The sequence below is a fragment of the Haliaeetus albicilla genome, chromosome 17 (genome assembly GCF_947461875.1).
Source record: "Haliaeetus albicilla chromosome 17, bHalAlb1.1, whole genome shotgun sequence".
Lineage (NCBI taxonomy): Eukaryota > Metazoa > Chordata > Aves > Accipitriformes > Accipitridae > Haliaeetus > Haliaeetus albicilla.
The window spans coordinates 15,687,544-15,700,401 of NC_091499.1; the positions used below are offsets into that span (position 1 = coordinate 15,687,544).

At 37.4% G+C, this 12,858-nt stretch overlaps 1 protein-coding gene and 1 long non-coding RNA gene across 6 annotated transcripts in view; both read left to right on the forward strand.

The window, feature by feature from the left end:
- LOC138689559 (uncharacterized) overlaps positions 1 to 12,858 on the forward strand; it is a 217,290-nt gene that overhangs the window by 92,405 nt on the left and 112,027 nt on the right. The window lies entirely within an intron of this gene.
- KLHL32 (kelch like family member 32) overlaps positions 1 to 12,858 on the forward strand; it is a 122,600-nt gene that overhangs the window by 36,279 nt on the left and 73,463 nt on the right. The window lies entirely within an intron of this gene.

Sequence of the window (12,858 nt, forward strand, 5' to 3'; positions counted from 1 at the left end):
ATATTTTAATATACTTTCAAATTGGACAAAGTAAGGGAGTGTATCTGGGTTATTTTGCTTTGTTCATCCTTATCTTTGCAGTTAATGGGTTTTTATTCTGTGAGGCTCTGAAGCAATTTTCCTTTGCTGTAGACAGAATTCCCACAGCTCAGCGATGTGGGTGCTATCAAAATAATTTACAAGAATCTTCTCTTCTGAATTCTCTTTTCAAATTCCCAACAGTTGTTATGCTGTCAGAGTAAATATATTTCTGCTGCAATTCTCATAGTATGTAAATGAATTAATTGCAATTCTGCCATTGCTGGATGGTAGACAGTATGGTGTCTTATTCTCTGAGTTATCCTCTTGATTATTTTTTTTTGGTTTTGAAGTCCCTATGTGGTGAGTAAGTGCACCATGAGTAAGTATGGCAGAATCAATTCTGCAGTTAGTGAGATAGGCTGTAGGAGTCTGTGGCTCATTGTCTTGAATTAAATGAGTGTTATACCAACATGTGGTATTTGCTTACTATTCAGTTGATGAATTTGCTCAGTTTAAAAGCAGGACAGAAAGGAGTCATTGCAGCCATGTTGCTGTAATTGCCAATTTTCTTTACCATCTTCTTTGCTTGCTTCAGGCTATCTCAGTTCAATTTTGCAGTGCTACTATAGCAAGTGTTCTGAAGCTGGTCTGGGTTCAGCTGCAATTTCTGTGTTGCTAAGTGTCTGCCCATGGAAAGCCAACTTATTGGGGCAGTCCTATGGTAGAGAAATGTTTCATACTTGTCTTCTCAGTCCCTATAGTCTGGTGAAGAAGTCTTATATTTTTAGAACATTGTTGGATGCAGTAGACACTCTTCTATATTTTGCAGTCTCCATCAGTATCTTCCTACACAACCTCTGGAGAAATTAAAGCTATTATTCCGTGGGTGTAGTGAAGCTGAAAACACCTAAGTGAGTTATTTGGGCAGCGTGTCACTTTTAGCTTCAGTGACTAGGACCCACATACCATTTTAATAACATAGGAAGTATCCAAAGAAAGAGGCAAGACTGCTGAAGAGCTAAAAACATAATCCATATGTTGCACTTGTAGATATAGCTGGTCTTAGGATGTTTTAAAACTATTGAAATAGCTCTTTTTCTTTTAGTTGGTCCCTCAGGGTTTCTTCTATTCCCCTTCATTTGTATAAGGAGAAACCCATCGCAATCCACATACTTTTGCCTTCTGTGTTGCACATCATTCTTGTTGGAAGTTTTGGAGGAAATACCCGTCTTTTAAACAAGTTCTTCAGTTGCTTCATTGTCAACAGTGCCATTTTTTTACACCCTGTTAACAACTTCTTTTTAGTAGACTGAAATATGATATTGGCTAGTCAAATTCATGTCACTAGGCCTTCATCTAGAAAAACGTTGGATTTAAGCAGTGGAACCTCTACATTTGACTGTCCCAAACAGCTTTGTAAAATGCTGCTGGTTGCTTATCTCTGGCAGGAATTAATCTGTCCAAGTCAACATGTTTTCAAACTTAGACATCTAAAACCTCTCCAAGTCCCAATCCACTCTTACTGGATGACCTAATGTGAGAGTGACAAATGAATTAAACTGCCTCTTGATGTACTACTTAATAGGTAATGCCTTGAAAGAGGGAGATGCCCTTAATAGCATTGGGTGAGAATGTAAGAATGGCCACACTGTGTTGGATCATTGGCTAGTTGCTTTAGCAGTAGCTGTTTTTGATGCCTGGAGAGAAAGAGTAAATCCAGGCTAAGTGTATGTGGTGTGTCCCTGAGAATTCCCCAGCTGTTTTCAGCTCAGGGGCGTTTCCTGAGCAGGGTGTGAATTCCTGTCTATTCAGTAAGCCTAAATAAGGGTCTCATCCAAGCTTTCATCCTCTTTCCCATTCAGCCTGTGTAAGATTTCTTATCCACTGTGTTCTCTAACAAGGTAGCCCACTGCCTGTTGTGTGGAGAACTGCTTTTCGTTTGTTCTGAATGTGATTTTCACCAGTTTCACTTGATTCCTTCTAGTTCTTCTATTGGAAAAGGCAATGAACCATCACTTCCTAGGTATTCTTGTGGTACTCAATCCTCTCTTTGCCAGCTTGGATATTTCTGACTTATTCAAATGCTACTCAAATGGAAGCTGTTCCATATGCTTGATGATACTTTTTGCCCTTCTCTGAAGCTTTTACACCTCTAGTATTTCTTTTGTGAGATGAGGGTAAGAGATTTGCATGCAGCAGTAGGCAAAGTATAGATTCGCATGGGCATAGGGTTGATTTCTGTTTTGCTCTCTCTTGCCTAATAATTTCTACACTTTGCTTTTTTTTTTTTAACTGTTGCTGAGAACAGGGATGCCTTTTTCATGGAACTCTCATATGCTAATTTTACGGCTGCCATTTTAAAACCGACTGCTCATCTCATACAACCCTTTTACAGTTTATCACATTTTGCCCATGTCCTTCTACCTTGAATAGCTTTGCCTCAATGGACTTTCTAGCTGCGCTGCTCTTGCCTTTTTCCAGATCCTCTCTGGGTATGTTAAACAGCCCAGACTGAGGTGCTGCACTGGAATCGTCACCCCCTGAGAAAACTGGCCTGCTCTTTTCTTGTTCACGGTTTTATCTATTCAGTCACTTATCCAGGCAAAGATCTCTTTTCTCTCTTCCCTAGTTTGCCTTCAAGGTCTTTCAAGGCCTTTGTCAAAAGCTTTTTGTGAATCCATTTTGTGGAAAAGCAATGGTTAGAGCCCAGCATAACATACTCTTCACCAGTAGGCTGCAGCTGTTACTGTTATATGTATAAAAACAATTTTATGTTTGTGTGTGTATGTTTGCAAAAATCAAATTACCAATTACCATCTCCTTAGACATGTGGAGCATTCTCTGCTACTGATGGAATAAGCTGGCTTTCCAAGGTCATAGGGTACCAGCTATACAAATAGGCAACAAATGTACACAAAGCCCATTTGAAATCAAAATTACTGAATTATTAGGATGCCTAATGAGATGTCCATCTGCATTTTTAGAAGCTCTCATACATGGCACTTAAGGATCTACCTTGCCAAAGTTAGATTTCAACCAAGAAGTAGTAGGTGTTAAGCCTATAGAATTTATGGGAATAATTAAATTGATGTCATCGTGGTCTGTTAGTTTGGAGGGGGTTTGTTTGTTTGAGTTGAAGGAAAAGCCAAAGGACAAATGAGCACAGTCAAATGTAGACTACTAAAAATAAAATGAACAGATGATTTTATAGAGGCATTTGTTCCGGAGGAGATAGCTGATGGAGGGCAGAGCTCAGCTGATGATGAAAGCTACTGTGACAAATGACTGCAATATTAACACAAGCTTGGTTATTCAAGTCATTCTTCTTTTGTTTAGCAAATTTTTAGTGTTTAATTACTTTTGTAGGTTTTATTAGTAAAAGGATGTGGAAAACTAAAGAAAAATGGTCAGTGAGCTAGTTTTATTCTTTGGCCTTTGTATAAAATAATTTACTAAATATGTTGGTGGGAATTAAGGGTACTTCTTTAGCAAAATTATGCTATAATCTTAATGGAAAGCACGATTTATAATCATAATGGAAAACAGGATTGTTTTAAAAGATATGAAGGATATCTAGTTCAAACCGTCATAAAATGGGCCAGAGAATAGAAGATAATTGCCGTAGTTTTACTATTGGTTGGAATATTTGGATGTTAGTGTCTAACAACATTTACATCACATTATAAATGGTTTCTTAAGTAGCTAATTATAATAATAACTATGATTATGTTACTCCAGTTCTGTTAGATTAAGCCTTGCTGTACAACTATTTAGTTATAGCCCATATGCACTTAGATGGGATACTTGTCTTGATGGTACTGTATGAAGTATGCTTTTAAAAATAAGCCCCTTAAAGGTGTCAAAGTTTTGATCATGGCTTTTCCTTCAAAAAGAAATCACAAAAAGCTTTGCCTCCCTTAATGAAATGTAGTTGAAATGCTACTTCAAGAGCTAACTGACTTTTATTCCAGTTTTATTTTGAGCTTGCTTTTGATATCACTTGCTAAAATCATCAAAGGACATGAACAATAGGCTTATGCATTCACTGGGAAGCATTAAACCAATTTAAGCCAAAATTTGCAAATGTGACTCATACTTTTCTGTGCTTGACTGGAGATGCTGGAAAAAAAAAAATCTGGTTTTAGTTATGCTGCTCCCTTTATATTCCAAAAGGCAGGCCTGTTTTAAGAGTGACTGTTGTTAGAACAGACTGTACATTACTGCAGATTTATGCAGTGCTTTTCATGGCACTGTCTGTACAATTCCGTTTTCTTGCTTCTGCCACAGCAAAAACAATAATTTTGGTATTCAGGACCACCTGTGATGTCTCATTTATTTTGAAATATTGGAGCTAATAAGGTTATTGTAGCTGTAATAGTTCACTGTTAAATTTTTTTTTTATTCTCATATGGCGTTGCACATGAAAATTGTAAGTTGTGCTGTAGAAACAAAATAATTCTAGACTACTTTTGAATATAGGTCTTTTTAGTGATGATGCAGCAACTCATTAGAAGTAGTATGCTACAGTCTGTCCTTTTTCCTTGTGTCTTAAATTATGTTTGTGCATCTAAGCAGAAATTTGGGGAAGACACATTACACTGACTATTAAACTCTGACTATCAAAACATGAATTAGGTTTGATGCAGGTTCAGCCAACAGTGTAACTTGTTAGCAACAAATGCTTATATTGTTTTTTATTTTGACTGGGAGTGAAGACCCTGTGCCTTGTTACAACCAAGGAAATGACTTTGTTCTTGCCAGGTTACTCCACCAGAAATGTGCACTATACAAACAGGAAAAAATATCACATCGTTAGGCCCTCTAAATGGTAGGATAGCTCTTTACTTTAGTTTTCATTACTTATTTCTAAAGATATTAAGGAAGTGATATCTTTTTGTATTAAAAATGCAATGCAACAAGTGCATTGCATGTATCATTGATTTGGTAAGCTCTTAGGGGCTGTGCAATCAAGTATCACTGTCTGACACTGTGATATACTGAAAGAAACACCAAAGATTAATGGAATTTGCTTTGCTAACAGTAATATGTGAGACTTCAGTACTGTGCATAACATTGTATATTTTGCTGCTCAGTTTTTATTTCTTCTAATTTCTTTAAATATGTATTCCCTTAAACTGTGAATGATAGCTGACCTTTTCATTTTACATGATTCATTTTAGTTGCATGGCAAATGCTTAAAAAACAATATTTAGGTAGATTCATTGAGCAGATGAGTTACTGCAGGCTCAGTTATCAGTGATTGACATTATGTGACATTTTCTCTGGGAATTTATATAGAACTTTTTCAGAAGAATCATGTAATGAGCCTCTTAATCATGTTTCATGCAGTTGGTATCGATGGATATGTTTTTCAGTGTGCAAGAGACTCTAGAGGACATGGCTGATTATTGATTTAGGATAGACAGGCTTAAACTGGAAGGAAAACAAGCAAAATATAACATGCTAGTTATGAGAAGAACAAGCTACACTTTCATATGCAGTAAGGAAACATTGACATATCAAAGTGGTTATTTGGATAAGTATATGTTACATATCTAGAACATAGTTGACATTTGATGTCAATATTGTCATCTGTCCAAGTAGTATTTTGACTCCTGTTAATACATTCTGAGTATTTTTTGTTGTTGTGATAGGTGAAAACAGCAAAGAAGAAATAATATTGCTTATGTAATGAAGGATTAGAACATGAAGTTAAGAACATGTAAAGGTTAATTCCAGAGTAGTACAACAAAAGGGATTAAATAGATTATGATTTATTTATTTAATATTACTGTTACATGAACAGTGAGTTGCTATTTTTAGTACAAACTGCAAAGGAGAATGTTTTGGCCTGAGTTTATGGTCCAAATAGATAAGATATTCTCAGGACTAGATACTTACAAGTTTGAGTGACCTATATACAGCTAAGCTTAGGTCCCAAATCAGAAAAAAATGCATGATTGAGCTGTTCCATTGATGCCAGTAAGACTTCTCACAGGCTTAAAATTACATGTGCAATAAAAAAATCTTGAGGCATCGCATCATAACTGAATTCCCTGAGCAGTGTAGGAAATTGATCCAAGATCTCTGAAGTGTTAGTTTACTTTCTTCATAGCATTTCTGATGCATGAGATGAGAATTACGATCAATTTCCTGTAAAGAAAAAGATATGAAACAGGTGAATATAGAAGTAAGTACATATACTGTGGGAAGTGAATTTGAATAAAACACTGCACTTAATGGAGATGCCTATTTCCAAATAATATTAAAAAGCACTCAAGCAATATCATTGTGGAATTGTGGAGGCAGAAATTTGAGATGACAATTCTGCTCTTCTAAAACAGTAAAACAATGCTAGATAGTGGTAGTTTAAAAATTCAGTGCCAGAAGATAAATAGGAAGGAAAACCTTGGTGATTTCATTGATCAGTTCTTTACCAATTAGTTTGCTAGGTAGACAGAATAGATGTTCACTCACTTTCAAAGCTGTTGTAGTGCTTTTTTTTTTTTTTTTTTTCCAGCTGTAAGTGTAAAGTTTCTTGTTTTCTTCAGACCTGTTTCTGAATTGGGTGGAAAAAAGTTAGTTAAATAATTAACGTGACTACCAAACAACTTGTTTGGTGCATCTTAATTTTTTCGTATAGAGCTCAGCCTCAGTAATAAGAGGCTGGGTGGGATGACACACTTGAGGTTTAACTTATGGTAAGATGGATATGATTTTTTTTCCTGTAGCATTTGACCAGAGTGCTTATAATATAGTTGGTAATTAGCAGGAAAAGTAGGAGTGAGTTTTTAACACAGAGCTCTATATTAACTTAGAGATGAGAAAGCTCATGTGCAGTGATCTTAACTTGCTGTTAGTTCATCTTGTCTTCCTGGGTGTTCATCTTTTTGAGTGTGGTGCAATGAAAGGAACTACAAGAATGCTAGTTCACTGTGTGCCAACTTTCCACTTTCCCTATCTGCTGCTGATTGTGGGGAAGTGCAGCAAATGCATAGGCACTTTGCAGTAGAGAATGTGTCAGATTTCTGGACAGCCACACAAGAACAACAGCTGAAGGTAAAGACACGCTCTTGCACATCAGTTGCAAAAGCTTCCAAATGCCAGTCGGAGTCAAGGATGGAAGGTGGTGGGATAAGCCAAATGGGAGATGGACTGAGTTATTTGCATCATGTTCTGCAAAACAAGCTTGGCCTTGCTGAAACCTTATGAACATCATATGAATGCAGTTTTTAATGGAGGTGATTCTAAAGTATCCCAGGACTTTACTATTGTGCTTGCTATCTACTGCTAAGTCTGTGGTCGAACAAGAATTTGTGTAGGTCAGAGCTATGCATTGGTGGGGAGGTCCAAATGTTCATTTGGTATTGTAGTGAACTCGGAACTAGGGCTGCTGGTAGTTACCAAAACAGTGTTTGAGAAACAGAGGGAGGAAATTTGGAAACGTTGCTCTTCGGGTTACTGTAGATTGCTGTAGTAAGCTCAGCTTACTTTTTGGTTTTTGAACACTTAAATTTCTTTTACAAGTTGTATTTAGAGTTGAATCAAAGAAAAATGGATAATGATGAATGTCTTTTCACAGTCTTGCTGAGGGAAATTTGACATATTTTAGAGGTAATTGCTATGCACTTGGAACTGTGTACTTTACTCCTAGAAGAGCCAGGGTATTTCTTGAAGGCAGTAATTTAAATGGTCATTTGCTCATCTCCCATTTGGAACATACCAGAAAAGTTGGCTAGGGGCTGATGTAGCTGAAGTAACAGATGAGCATAAGAAGGTCAAGATAGGCAAACTGAAGGCATTTTGTGTGGATTCAACCTCTCATAATTGGTGATCTGTAATTTTTTTTTTCTTTTTTTTGAACACCCACTCACCTAAGGCTTTTCAGCTAGAAATGACTTTATGTGAATTCAGAGAAGTGAAAGAAAACTTTGGTTCTTATATGTAGTAATTTGTCACAGGAAAGAAATTTACAGGTGCAAACATTTCTTTGTTTATTATTGCTGTCATTGTTTGTAGCTTTAATTCCAGAAATACTCATCTTCAGAAGTTCTTCTGTTCTTCTAAAATGAATACACTAAAAGGACACAATTTACTCTTATCTCTTCAACTTTCATCCTCCAATTCACTCAACCCCTTAACCTTAGGATTAAAATTTTCACCTATTTTAGGCATCTGGGCTAAGCTAAGTGTTTAGGCTTCCTCTATAGTTAAAGTACAAAAGATATTTCATCCCACTAAGTTCTGTAAAATGGTGTCTAAACATGCCTATTTCTATCTATTGATTACCCAGAAAACATTTTTACTTACTTTTGTTATACAGCTACCTAACTTCAGATACTATTGTTACAGGCCCTGATGACAATTTCCTCTCCTTTTCTCTCAAGTTTTCAGGTATTTTACCAATTTCCCTTCTATCCATTATTTACCCAATATATCATATTATTGTTAATTTAATGACTTTATTATTTTTCTTTAAAAATCTCTTAAATGTTAAATAGGTTTTATGCAGATTTACATTAGAATCCAGTGGTTACCTCAGTGTTCAGTTCTATTTATTTTTTCTTTAACTCCCAGCAGAAAGCTTATAAAAGCTCAATAATAAGAATTCCAATTTCTTTCCCTGCATCATAACAGTAAGTTACTTATAATTTTGGTCACTGTGTTTTTTTAACAGCATAACCATGTTTATATTCATTTACCTGTCTCTTGAGGCTGCGTATGTTTTGAATCTGTTTCTTGCCTTTAAAAAGGCCACTAAGTTGAGTGGTATTCACTGAAAGAGTTTACTTGTGTAAAATATCATACAACTTCATTGTTTTGAGATGATTTACTGCTTGCTATGCCTGACATGGCTGTAAGATTGATGTGTACAAATGAGGACAGGCTCATTACTCTCATGGATATGGAACATCTGAGTAAGTAAGAAAATGACTCAAAGACGAGCAGTTTTTTACCTCACCATTGTGACAGTGAGCAATTTGTATTTTGGGGATTTTGAATATAATTTTGTGTTTCTGTGACCCTGGTATCTGTTCTTAAAGTTGTATGTTGTGGAGGATTGTTGCAGTGCTGAGTGATAAAATCAATGTATCTAGACATTTTTTTGTCTTATACTTATTTTAACAGTAATACATTATTCTGATTTGGTGGTATTTTACACCCATCTTGCATTTTGCTTTTGAAAGCTAAGCTCAGCAGCAGAAGCTGAACATGGAAAGTTAGATACAATGACTGTTCTAAGTATCTTTTACTCAGGCTATTCTGCGTGGTTACATCAAATTTGATCACATCTGAGCCTAGTCACCCTGTTGTTGTGTGCCATTCAGTTTTGAGCTCTTGTCTTTTGTGTTCTGTGTTTGCAGAAGAAACCATTTTATAAAGGTGCCTTTGCCTGCTGAGGGCAAAGTAGCGAAACCTCATGCAGTTGTGCTGTGTATTAAATGCCCGCCAACTTGCCATGTTACTTTGAAGTCAAATTTTCAAGAGTCTGAGAGTTGTTTTATGGTTTGATTATTTTTATCTAGGGATTGTGTGCTTTGTTTTTGTTTTCCTTTAGGAATAGTTCTCTAGCTCTGTTTCTGTTTCAAGCCAAGATTAGAAGAAGAATAGAGGTTTGATTCCTCCCTTCCTCCTCTTTTAACAGCTAATAAAACGTCTGCTTGCCCCACAAAAATGAGGCCATCCTAATCTGTAGCTTCTTAAACAATTGTGAGCTTGGAATGTGAGGAGAAATTCCACAAATGGAATATTTCCATTTGTGACAGGATGTTGAAACCTGAATTTTGGAGCAGTTGCCACAGGATGGGAAGTGGATTGTGTTTACTTTTCTTTTGGGGAATTGGTATACTTAATTAAAATCTTGACTAAAACAGCAGAATTTAAATAATCACTGTATTTCCCACAATGTTGGCTCATTGAGTGATTTGGATAGCAGAACAAGACCTGGATATTTAAAGGAACTGAAGAAAAGACAGATCCTCTCACCAGTGGGTTTTATTATAAAAGGGATTTTTGGTTAACATATTGGCAACTTGTACTGCCCACTCTCGTGAAGCTCTTGGAGGAGGAATGAGGTGTTTTCAGAGAGATTTCATTTTGTCCAAGCTGAAGTATTTTAAAATAAAGTAAGACATATTAGCATTGTTGAATGAAATTAATAACTAAAATAATTAACATTTCATGCTTAGCCAAATTTGGTCACTTTTCTGGTAAGTTTGACTTTGAATTGTGCACTTGTCCAAATATTTTATATTTCATTGTTTTTCTTGTCTGTCACTTGTACATCCACCTGAGATATTTATCTTATTGCCTTACTTTTAATGTACCCAAGGGAAAAATAAAGTAGGCTACTAGCCTTGCATTAAAAGCATGACTGATGGATCTATTTAAGCTCACAAAACCTCAGAGCATCTTCAGAGATGCAACTGAAATCAGAGTTTGACCGCCCAACTGTAACTCATTCTCCAGGTATTGGTGAAGTCTCAAGCCAGAATTTAATGATCCATATGTTTCTACAGGTAAAACTACAGTATTTGAGTACAGCAGTCCAAATTACAGACTGAGTTAAAGCTCAATTTCTGCCTATGATTGAACAGGTTTATTTCATGCTGGATTAAACCTTTAAACTATCGGGCTGAGAAGGAAATTTGCCTGCTGGTGAAGGGAGTGTGGATCACTGAGCAGTACTAGGTTCATCTGTGTGGGAGAGTACTTTCCTGGAGGCTAATCCGGTTCAGCTGAATGTGAACTGTCTGAGGACCATTGCAGACCTTATCTTTCGATCAAGTTCTTTGGCCTTGCCCCCTGAGAAACAAATGTACTTCATACTCCGTATCAAAAACTTCCACAGAATACTGAGAGGATAGTGTGAGAGAAAATGAACTCCATATAGCAGATGGCATGCAAAGCCACAGTCCTATGACTTACTGGCAGCTCCAGTTCTAATAGCCTATTGCACTATTAGACTATGCCTGTACTAGTAAATAAGATGGATAAGAGCATGTTTTCTGGCTCTAAAAGTGACTGGCACAGCATGGCTCATGTCTGTGTGGTTAAACCTTCTCCTCTCTGCCAACAGGTTTGCTTTATGCATGCTGTCTATTTAGAACAGCCATAGCTTGAGTTATCCCCGGAACCATAGACTGGGCATTGACTGGGAGAGCGCTAGTTGGCAGGGGGTCAAAGCTCTGCTGGAGGCTGCGTTCGTTAAATGCTGTGGATGATTATGGACAGTAACTGAGTTGGTGGCCTGATCCTGCTGAGTTTACTAAGTTAAGTGCAGCAATAAGCCTTGTGTAAGGACCATGTTGGAATCTTTGTGATACAATAGAATAGTCCTCTAAAGGTAAAGTTAGTAGGTCTACAAAGAAGAATTCTACCAGTTCTTCACAGAAGTGATTCATGGTGTACAGATGAGATTCAGTTAAGTGTTTCTTTGTATCTGTAAGCTTAACCTGTTGTGTAGGACATCAGCCCTTGATCAGAATAGAAACTTTATTCGTAACCACACTCTCTTTTGATGGTTCCTTTGTACAGGTAGGTAGTGTACAGACAGTTGCTGTAGCACAGTTGGAGAATGCAGGATCTTGTATCACTGAGCATTTCCAGCCTTTCTGCAGGCAGGCTGTGGTGGAACTGAGTGTACAGAAGGTGTGAAAATCTACCCCTATGTAGACAGGTGTTGCTTTGAGACTTTACTCTCTTTATTCAGGAATTGGTGTGTGAAAAGAATATTATCCCAAAAGTTTATTTAGTAGTGAATTTCTGAGAAGAGAAGCTTGTCTCTTCCAGACACAAACTGCAGGTCTGCTTTTGCAGGGAGCAGGTGGCTGATGGGTACCTTGCAGCTCCTGGCAAGCCCTGAAACCTCACAGTAGCTATTAGAGCTCATTTGATACATCTAAATGACAATGAAATGTCCAACTCTAATTTTAATGGAATTAGAGAAGTGTCTGAACTTGTTAGAATTTATTTTTTTTTCTATCTAGCTGAGGGGGGGAGTGATAGAACAGCTTTGGTGGGCATCTGGCATCCAGCCAGAGTCAACCCACCACAAGTGTGTCCAGAGAAGGGCAACAAAGCTGTGAAGGGCCTGGAGCACAAGTCTTATAAGGAACAGCTGAGGGAACTGGGGTTGTTTAGTTTGGAGAAAAGGAGGTTGTAGCGAGGTGGGATTGGTCTCTTCTCCCAAATAACAAGCTATATGACAAGAGGGAACGGCCTCAAGTTGTGCCAGGGGAGGCTTAGAGTGGATATTAGGAAAAATTTCTTCAGCGAAAGGGTTGTCAGGCATCAGAACAGGCTGCCCAGGGAAGTGGTTGAGTCACTATCCCTGGAGGTGCTCAAAAAATGCATAGATGTGGCACTATGGTGGTGTTGGGTTGATGGTTGGACTTAACGATCTTAGAGGTCTTTTCCAAACTTAATGATTCTATTCTATTCAAGGTGATGTTTGGTGCAAAACCTACTGGGGATAAGTTTAGACTCTCTTTAGCAATGACAGATGGTAGAACTGTTCAGTTTATTTGTTCGCAGTTTACTGTCTAAAGACTGAGTGGTATATTTTGTTAAAAAAATGTGCTGGAGAGTGACAAAGAATGGAGAATGGGACTGATAGATAAGGGAAGGAGTGGTAAGTAGGGGTACTGCAGCGGGAGTGCAGGCTGGGAGGAAAGAGTGAAGGGCAAAGACAGCAATCTTAGTTTAACAGAGATGGGAAGACAAAGATTCCTACAAGGATCCAGAGACTGAGTACGGTTGCTTCAGTCCAGGGAGGCACTGACGACTTATGATTTGGAAGGTAAGACTGGATGAAAGGGACAGTTGCTCTCCTCA